The 8220-nt window shown below is 37.5% G+C and overlaps 2 protein-coding genes and 1 long non-coding RNA gene across 7 annotated transcripts in view; all 3 read right to left on the minus strand.

Annotated features, from left to right (window-relative positions):
• Nucleotides 1-1214, minus strand: part of LOC141809126 (sterile alpha motif domain-containing protein 9-like) — a 28072-nt gene extending 26858 nt beyond the window's left edge. For 2 of the 5 annotated variants that reach the window (XM_074695960.1, XM_074695956.1), the window contains exon 1: nt 103-325. The gene's annotated coding sequence lies outside the window, so the exon portion shown is untranslated. The other 3 variants (XM_074695957.1, XM_074695959.1, XM_074695958.1) reach the window with 3 other exon arrangements.
• ern1 (endoplasmic reticulum to nucleus signaling 1) overlaps nt 1-8220 on the minus strand; it is an 85170-nt gene that overhangs the window by 10055 nt on the left and 66895 nt on the right. The gene's annotated exons all lie outside the window — the stretch shown is intronic.
• LOC141810123 (uncharacterized) lies at nt 3603-6567 on the minus strand. The gene is made up of 3 exons (XR_012600050.1): nt 6415-6567; nt 5285-5343; nt 3603-4009 (listed from the first exon to the last, which is right to left on the minus strand). It is a non-coding gene; the product is annotated as an uncharacterized LOC141810123 (long non-coding RNA).

Here is an 8220-nt window from a genome sequence, read left to right on the forward strand (position 1 = left end):
TGTGTGTGTGTGTGTGTGTGTGTGTGTGTTTTTTGTCACCCATCATTCCTAAAAGGCGTAACCCTTTGATCAGAAACTAAGGAGCTGGGATGGAAACAATACCTCACTTTTTCATTTGAGTAATCGAAGTCCTCTCTCGATTCATGACCGCAAGTGGACATATCCAACCCCCGCAAACCCGTATCATACAGAAGCGTCCCAGACACAGTGCTATAGAACACATGAAACGTATAAGATCCGCTCTGTGGACGATAGGCTCGATATCTCCCTTTTAAAGTGTGGCTGCATATGTTACAGGTACTGGGCTGGCACCAAGTAAACAGATGATTTGATTCTGTTAAGGAGAAAATAGTCACAGACACCGCTTTAGCGTCTCTTCATATCAGCCGTGCTCGACAGAATTTATTCTGTTTGATCAAATAAAACACATGCTTGTCAGTGAAAAATATCATGTTCACAGTGAAATAAGCAAATCAAATTTGTTATAAAATCAGATTCACATGTAAATTCCACTTAAATCATGAAATCATATTCTCGAGTTCTCTTTCTTCTCAAAGTTGCTGATATATGATACGTATATTTTTTGGTCAAGATTTTTTAAGGCTTTCTCTGAAGGCCTAGAAGTCCCTGAAGGTTCCCCACTGGCTGCATCTTAGCATTTCTTTTCTTCATACATGAGCTTCTGGCTTTAATATTCTTTCTTTTAACATTTTTATAGTATTTTTAACTCTTTTGTAAACCATGAACTGTTTTTAACGTTTTAAGTGCTGTACACATTTTATACAAACATACTTTTAACAATCACTTGTTTTTCCAACCTCAGAAAAATACAAATCATGGTATTTACACATTATACAATAATGACAATGCTAACTAAAACGTACTGGAGCCCAAACCTGAACTATAGAGGAGTGACTTTGGAGAAAGTAAACTGTAGCGCCATTTTCCAATAATCGCGGTACTTCTGATATCTGAAAGATCCGTTTTATACTTACATACATCTCACAGATTCATCCCAAATTCTCTCTCTCATTGCTCACACATTCATCTACAAGAAACCAGATTAAACTGCTTATTTTTATTCTTCACATACCTTTTAAGGAGAAAATAGTCACAGACACCGCTTTGGCGTCTCTTCATATCAGCCGTGCTCGACAGAATGAAGCATGCTGACGTGAAAAGCCGTAGAGCGACTGCTGCAAAGACAGTCCCACAGGTACTGCACAGGGTAACACTGCCTCCTACTGGCGAATGATAGAAATCTACTGTCTGATCAGATAATATAGATGTGAAAGATAAACCTTCAAAACAATTTGTGTATAATTAACACATCAAAACTCTTTTAGCATCGCATGGAAAATGTTACAGAAATATCACAATTGTGACAACACAATAGTGGCGTCACACATACAGCTGATGTATGTGTGAATATCTGACCTAAATATCCCCAAAACGCTTGGCGTCTTTGGGGGCACTGCCCTGTGCTGGTGAGACCAAAGACGCAGACAGAAAACTCCGTCTCCAAGCTGCTGTTTTCATTCACTCTCTGAAATGATAAGTTCAACCTGAGGTATCCTGAATCACGAATGGTTTATACCGGGGTGATGACAGTTTCATTTTTAACGTTCGCCCTTTTTCTGTAAAAGTTGTGAGAGGATGTCCAGGACACATTAGAGGTGATTTCTTGATCATAAATTAAAAAAAGACAAAGCCACTGAAATTCCAAGTTGAAAAAAGCACATTTTCATCGACTGGCCCCTGATTATGGTCTCAGTGGTTTTTTTAATGACCTTTTACAAACTAACTACAAACTGTGAACGTTTTGAGAGGATGTCCAGGACACGAGAGGTGATTTAGTATCAACAAATTTAAGAATGAGAAAGCTATTGAAATTTTAACCTGAAAAAATTGACTTTTTAAGGCAAAATGTTGTTGATGATGAAGATTAGCTGAGTTTCTTTTAATTATTACGTAGTATTTATTGTTGTGATATGTTCAGGGCTGCACTCGAAACTTGAGAGCATTGAGAACATATGAAACAGCACACTTTGTGTGTGGAATTAAGGCTGAGAAAATTTACCTAGCTGCAGTCCTTGGCATGGAAAACCCTTGAATAAAAGGCAAAATAATAACAGTTATCTACAATCTGTTCCAACAAACCACCAACAGCACATACATCAAAATAAATTAACATAATTCTGAGAGCAAGAGGGCAAAGGCTAAAACGGCACTGAAGCTACATTCTACAGGTGTCCAGGGGTTAACTTTTCAGACACAAAAGCTCAAAACAGAAATGTTTAGAAAAAGTAAGGTACTGTTGGGTATGAACATTATTGTATATATTAAACACGCCATAATCTTGTCAAGCTACACTCAGCATTGTAAATGGAGTAATAGTTAACCTGATTTAGTAGCAGTATGAACAAAACAGCAACCGAAGGTACTGTGCTCAAGTGTTATGTCAACATTAAAATATTACTGAGACACTAATTTGAACCCTAATCTGCTTTTCTTTCAATCATTTTCCAAAATTGCATTTAATAAAATGTGAGAGTTAGACTTCAAGTTAGCATTATGATTCACTCTCATCATCTTTGTTAGTGCAATCAGCTTTTTGGCAGAAAGAATGAGCATAGTTAAAGGTGAACTTAATCTAAATGAAATGCAAAGTGGTTTAAAAAAAACAACAATATATAATATTTATTAAGAAAGTAATCTTCAAATGCAGTTATCATTCAACAAGCAAAAGTTTAAGTATATAAAAAAATAGAATTTAATGTGCAAGTTATTAACTTCACTTTATCGCCCTTGAGAAGGTTTTAAAATATGGACTTCCTGCAGCCTGACCAAATTCTAAACTCTTAAATTTTCATATCACATGGGAATAAAAAAACATCTGTATTCAGGTGTCACAGGGCCCTTTGGAACAGTTAGCTCTTTCCAAGTCAGCAGAATAAACTCGATTGACAAAAGAGAAGCAGTCTAGCAGCATTAACTGGAATCAAGCACATTTAGCATAGTCATTTTTAAGATCTGTACCCATGCAGCACAGTCATATTCATTTTTAAAAAAAAGGCACATTGGCCATATGAAACCATTTAACATTGATCCAAAGTCTGAATCAGTCTATACAAAAATATACATACAGCATGTGCACAGTGAAGAAGCTCACTGAGAAATACAACATTGCACAATAAAAGTTCCCAACAAGATTCAGACACGTTTCCCACAATAGAGATCAAATATTTTAGAGACAAACACTTTTTGGACATGCTGTTAAAAAAAAGAACAAAAAAACACAAGGGTCCTGCTACAAGATAACGTCCAACAACATCCTGTTGATTATCAGTCGTCCTCAGAGGCAGACCTGTGGACGGCTCTGCTGGGGAACATATCTCAGGTGAGCAGAAGGCACTTAAACTGAGGATGCAGCAGCATCACCTGCAGGTGGTCCCAGGCACTGCAGGCCTGGTCCACACCAGCTCAAGGTGCAGCAACTGAGCCCCATATGGACACAAAGCAAATGACTTGAATTCATGGCAGGGAGATCCTAGATCAGAAGCACCTGATTCTGGCTGCAGTACTCTGTGCTTTACATAAATGAAATCAATACCTTCTTTATCAAAAGGTCTTGGTCTACAGTCGTCCTTTGATGTTAATTGTTTGCCACCATCTCTTCCATGTGTTGATCTTGAAGGGCTTTCTACTGTTGGGAAACTTTGAACTGATTGCTGTCCCAACTCAGGTTTTTTGGAGGGCTCTTTCTTCTCTTGGGATTTTTGCTTGGAGTTGATGAGCTCATCTCTTTTTTGAATAATTAAACAGGCAGGCCCTGACTTCATGCAAATCATTGTCTTCAAAAAGTCCTCATTCAATGTTAGCAGGATTTGTCCATCTACTTCTTCCTCGTAAAGTTTTTCTACGTACTGCTCCTTCACTCCAATTGATCTCAGCCACGTGCTGACTTGAGATTCAGTCCAAACCTCCGGTGACTGGTCAAGTTCGCCAGCTGTGATTGAAATCAAAAAGAAAAAGTTCAATAAAGTTTAATAATGAAAAAGCATAAGAGAACAAATTTTGTTTTCATTTACTCTGAAGGTATAGTTTGTAAAACACTTTTTTGTGGACATATCCATTCTCCAGATCAAAACCAACCATGTGTTTGCATCAAGATAGAACCCTCCTGATAAAGACCCCAATCTTGGAAGCAGCATGTTAATTTTTAGATTGAAGTTTTTTTGTCTTAAAGGGGCAGCAGCAAACACCTTTCAGTGTGAACACCCCACTGACAAAAATTAAGCTTCTCAGGTGTAAATGTTTTGCATTTTTGTACTGGGTGAGTTACGCACAGCTGCTTTAAAAGTTATAAGCTGCTTCTTTTTTTTTTTTTCTTTAACATCAAATGCCTGTTACCACAATTGTTTTTCTAGAGCTGGAAAACAAGGAATCCCATTGCAAAAATTACATGCAACAGAAAGTCGAGAGGTTAGTTGTAGTTTAAGAACCCATCATGGTTTAACAATATTCACAGTTATCAGTAATTAATTAACTTAACAACAATTCTAGGTGCCAAACATTATTTGTATTCTGGTGAAATTTGTATTCACCAATATGTCATGTAGTTGTTTTATATTAAAGGGAATGTCCTCATGAAGGACAAAGAGATGTTTACATGTTCAGCTGAGCCAAACTCTTGTTTTGCAAAATTACTTTGACAAGCTAACCTGCTGTAACCACGATGTTAGAGCAGAGTACATTCATCGGATTTATGACTGTCCTGAATTACACTCAGGTGGTGGATGAGAGTAGCGTGAGTTAACATGACAAATACACAAACTGAATGTGAATCAAGGGTTTATCAAATATTTGTTTTTTAGGAATCATGGCCCTCGTCTATAGCACAAAAACAAGATTCACTCATTGAAAAACTGCACACATCTCTCCTTCAGAAGTTCTGGTAGGGTCTTTTCTTTTCAGGGACTGATTTTGTCAGATTGCATCCACCACATTGGAAAAGGACAGAGATCTTCATTAACACATGGAAACACTATGAGAACAATTCTATTAGGAAACACTCATCAATTTCAGTTTTAGTTCCTCAAAGGTTGCACCAAATCTAATGCCCTCTTCTTTAAGAGTGACAACAGAAACATTCAGCCAGTAAGATTAATCAGCTGCAAAGCATTTGAAAGTAAAACTTTCCAATTTCAAATCCCTCTCTCTCGTTTCCTGTCTGCCTCTATCTCAATAATACAGTTAATGCAAAAATTGTCACCCAACTCACCCATGATTTTTCTTTTCTTTTTGTCAAATCATTAACTTTGGTGTTGTCTTGAATTTCATCTGCAAAAGAAAGTGCACAGTTACATTAAGTCCATAATTATCTTTTGAATTAAAAAAGGGAGTTTGTGTCATTGGGCATTAAATAGTTCCTCTTTTGTTTATCAGTCAGTCCTTTAGTATTTCCTAATTAGGTATTTCTGTGTAACGTTTTTCAGTAAAAGGACCGTTTTGATTACCAGCTATTTGAGGATGGCTAAAGCTTTATGTCATAGTCATTTTTTTCAGATCTGCAGGCCACCCATCTTCATGCTTTGGGCTAAAGAAGAATACAGTAAAAATGATGTAGTCTGAGCCTTTACCGCAGGTGTTTTCTGTCTAGTAGCACTCGCGTACATGAACGCAACACATTTACTCAACGTGATGAGGTTTTTTTTTTTTTTTTTTTTTTTTAACAGCACGCACTGTGCAATCCTTTTTCAGAACAGGAAAATAAATTGAGTAAGGGCGCCATCTAGTGAACACATTTGACAAAATGTAAAAATGTAATACTCACCTAACAAGTCTTGTCTGAATTTTTAAGTTAAAAAATTCTCAACATGTTGTTGCATACAGTTACTCAGTGAAGCTTCAAAGCCGTTACACAAGCTTAAACTTCTTGGATGCACAGTTGTGCCACACCCTTAGCAGTCCTGTCAGGTTGAGGTTCAAGATAAGGAGACTGCAGCAACTTCAGAGGGTATTTCTGAGTGAGCGACACTGGATGATGCTAAAATAATGGCTATTACTCTTTCACTTTACTAGCGAGATGTCGATGTGAAAACGCTTCTTCACTAGTTTCAATCGTATTTTCTTCATGAAAACTTTTTAATTTTGTCAGAACTGACCTGCGATTACTCTTTAATCCAGTTTTGACGTGTTTAAACCTGTAAAATATGGATCCACGGTCCTTCACTTTCTGTCTTTTTGGCCGATTCTTCGTTAAGTTTATCGAACAAGAACAATCCTTATGTACAACAAACCATTTATTTGCCTTAAATGACTTCTAGAATTGGGACATTGCCAAACTGAAGGGGGTAAAGGTTTTTGATATTTCTTTTGATCAGAAATAAGGAGCTGGGATGGAAACAATACCTCATTTTACTTGTGTCAACTCCGCGTCTCCTCCTTCAAATTCAGTGCTTGGAAAAAACTTGGAAGCATCATACAGTTTGTGGGAACCGGGCAGCCCGACCATACAGCTGGAGCCGCTGTGCATGCTTCTTCTTCTTCTGTTGCATTTCCGTCAGGCTGTGCACTGTTTGGTGCAATGCTGCCCTCTTCAGTCTATAAGAAAACAATATTTCACACCTTGCGGGGGCGCAGGAATCTAATAACTGTGCCCCCTACAGCTTGTACGTTTAGAACAACAGTGAAGATAGCTCTAAAGGAGAAGGAAGAAAGCCCCAGGTCAGAAAACAAACTGTTTCCTCCTTTCCACACTCACACAATCCAAAAGGGTGCTTTCTACCTTTGGACAGCTGGCTAGGCCACAATGCCCTAGCCTAGTTAAAACTACTTCATCCTTTCTTCCAAATTTTAGTGTTTTCCCTTTTACTGATGGTTACACAGAGAAAAAATGCCTCCCCCTTTCTTTCATCATTCTATTCCCTCTGCCACTGACACTCCAGTTTTCCCTTCCAGCCACTGTAACATTCACTCTTTCCCACAGGAACATTCATCTCAATGCCTTGCTTTAAGAGAGACATTTAATTCCCTTCAATCTCTGAGTAGCCTGGTACCCACATATATTTAATCTGACACCCCAGATTTTCAGCCTAAAGTAATTAGCAGAGGATCTCCTGAACCGAATCAGGCCGAGATGTGTGTGTGTGTGTGTGTGTGTGTGTGTGTGTGTGTGTGTGTGTGTGTGTGTGTGTGTGTGTGTGTGTGTGTGTGTGTGTGTGTGTGTGTGTGTGTGTAAATGCATCCACATAGCACGCATCTGTGGCTTTGTTAACACATTTGTGGATATGTTACAAATTTGCAAATCTGTTAACACATTTGAGGATATGTGCATGCATTTGTGGATTGACTCAAACATTTGTGGATCGGTTCACATATCTGTGGATGCATTTACACACACAATTTTTTGTTTTTTGCTACAATAATAGCTCCATAGAGGACGAAGTGTCTCCTTTACAAATTAACTAGTTTGTGCAAGCTTTGCAGAGGACTCTCTATTCTGGAAAAAAAAAATACAGCAAGGCAGCACGTTGAGATGCGTCTACAGCAGTAAAAAAAAAAAAAATACACAAAGTTCCGTCTTACCTTCTACTATGGCAAGCATACTGGCACGAAAGAAGTATTGTGCTACTGTCATCGAGTGCTATAGGCTGTATGTCTTTATTTTGTTGCTTGTTTATTGAAATATTATAAATGTATTTTTTTGTCGTTCAATAACAATGAAACTGAAAATAATAATTAAAAAAGCCTTTTTGTGTAATATCTTAACAGGCTTTTTGTAATTTCAGATCAGTAGTCCAATTTGACGGCTAACACTCACTGTAACTGCCTCTCATCATTATTCTTAATGTAAGGTTATGTTTTTTAATTCTTTAAAAGTTGCATTGAAGTAGAATGTGATTGTTCTCCAACACAACTAATAGCAGTCGTGAATAATAAAAAGGAATTTACACTGAAATGTAAAATAAAGAACTGTAAGGTGGCTTTGGCTGCAATAAGAAGCACTTTCACAACTTTGTAACTTGATAACATTTCTATTACTTTAAACTGTTCAAAGCATTTCTCTCTCAAAGGGCATGTCCACCTGAGTCAAATATCAGATCCATTTTTATGTGTTATGGGTTAACACAAAATAAAGGTAAGACATTTAAATGTTGAGAGATCTGAAAGCCTGAAAAGCTTTCTAACTCTGGTTTTTCCAAGCCAAACAGTGCA

Source organism: Halichoeres trimaculatus, unplaced genomic scaffold (genome assembly GCF_033239565.1).
Source record: "Halichoeres trimaculatus isolate MK-OKI-2021-1 unplaced genomic scaffold, fHalTri1.1 fHalTri1_scaffold_20, whole genome shotgun sequence".
In the NCBI taxonomy this organism is placed as follows: domain Eukaryota; kingdom Metazoa; phylum Chordata; class Actinopteri; order Labriformes; family Labridae; genus Halichoeres; species Halichoeres trimaculatus.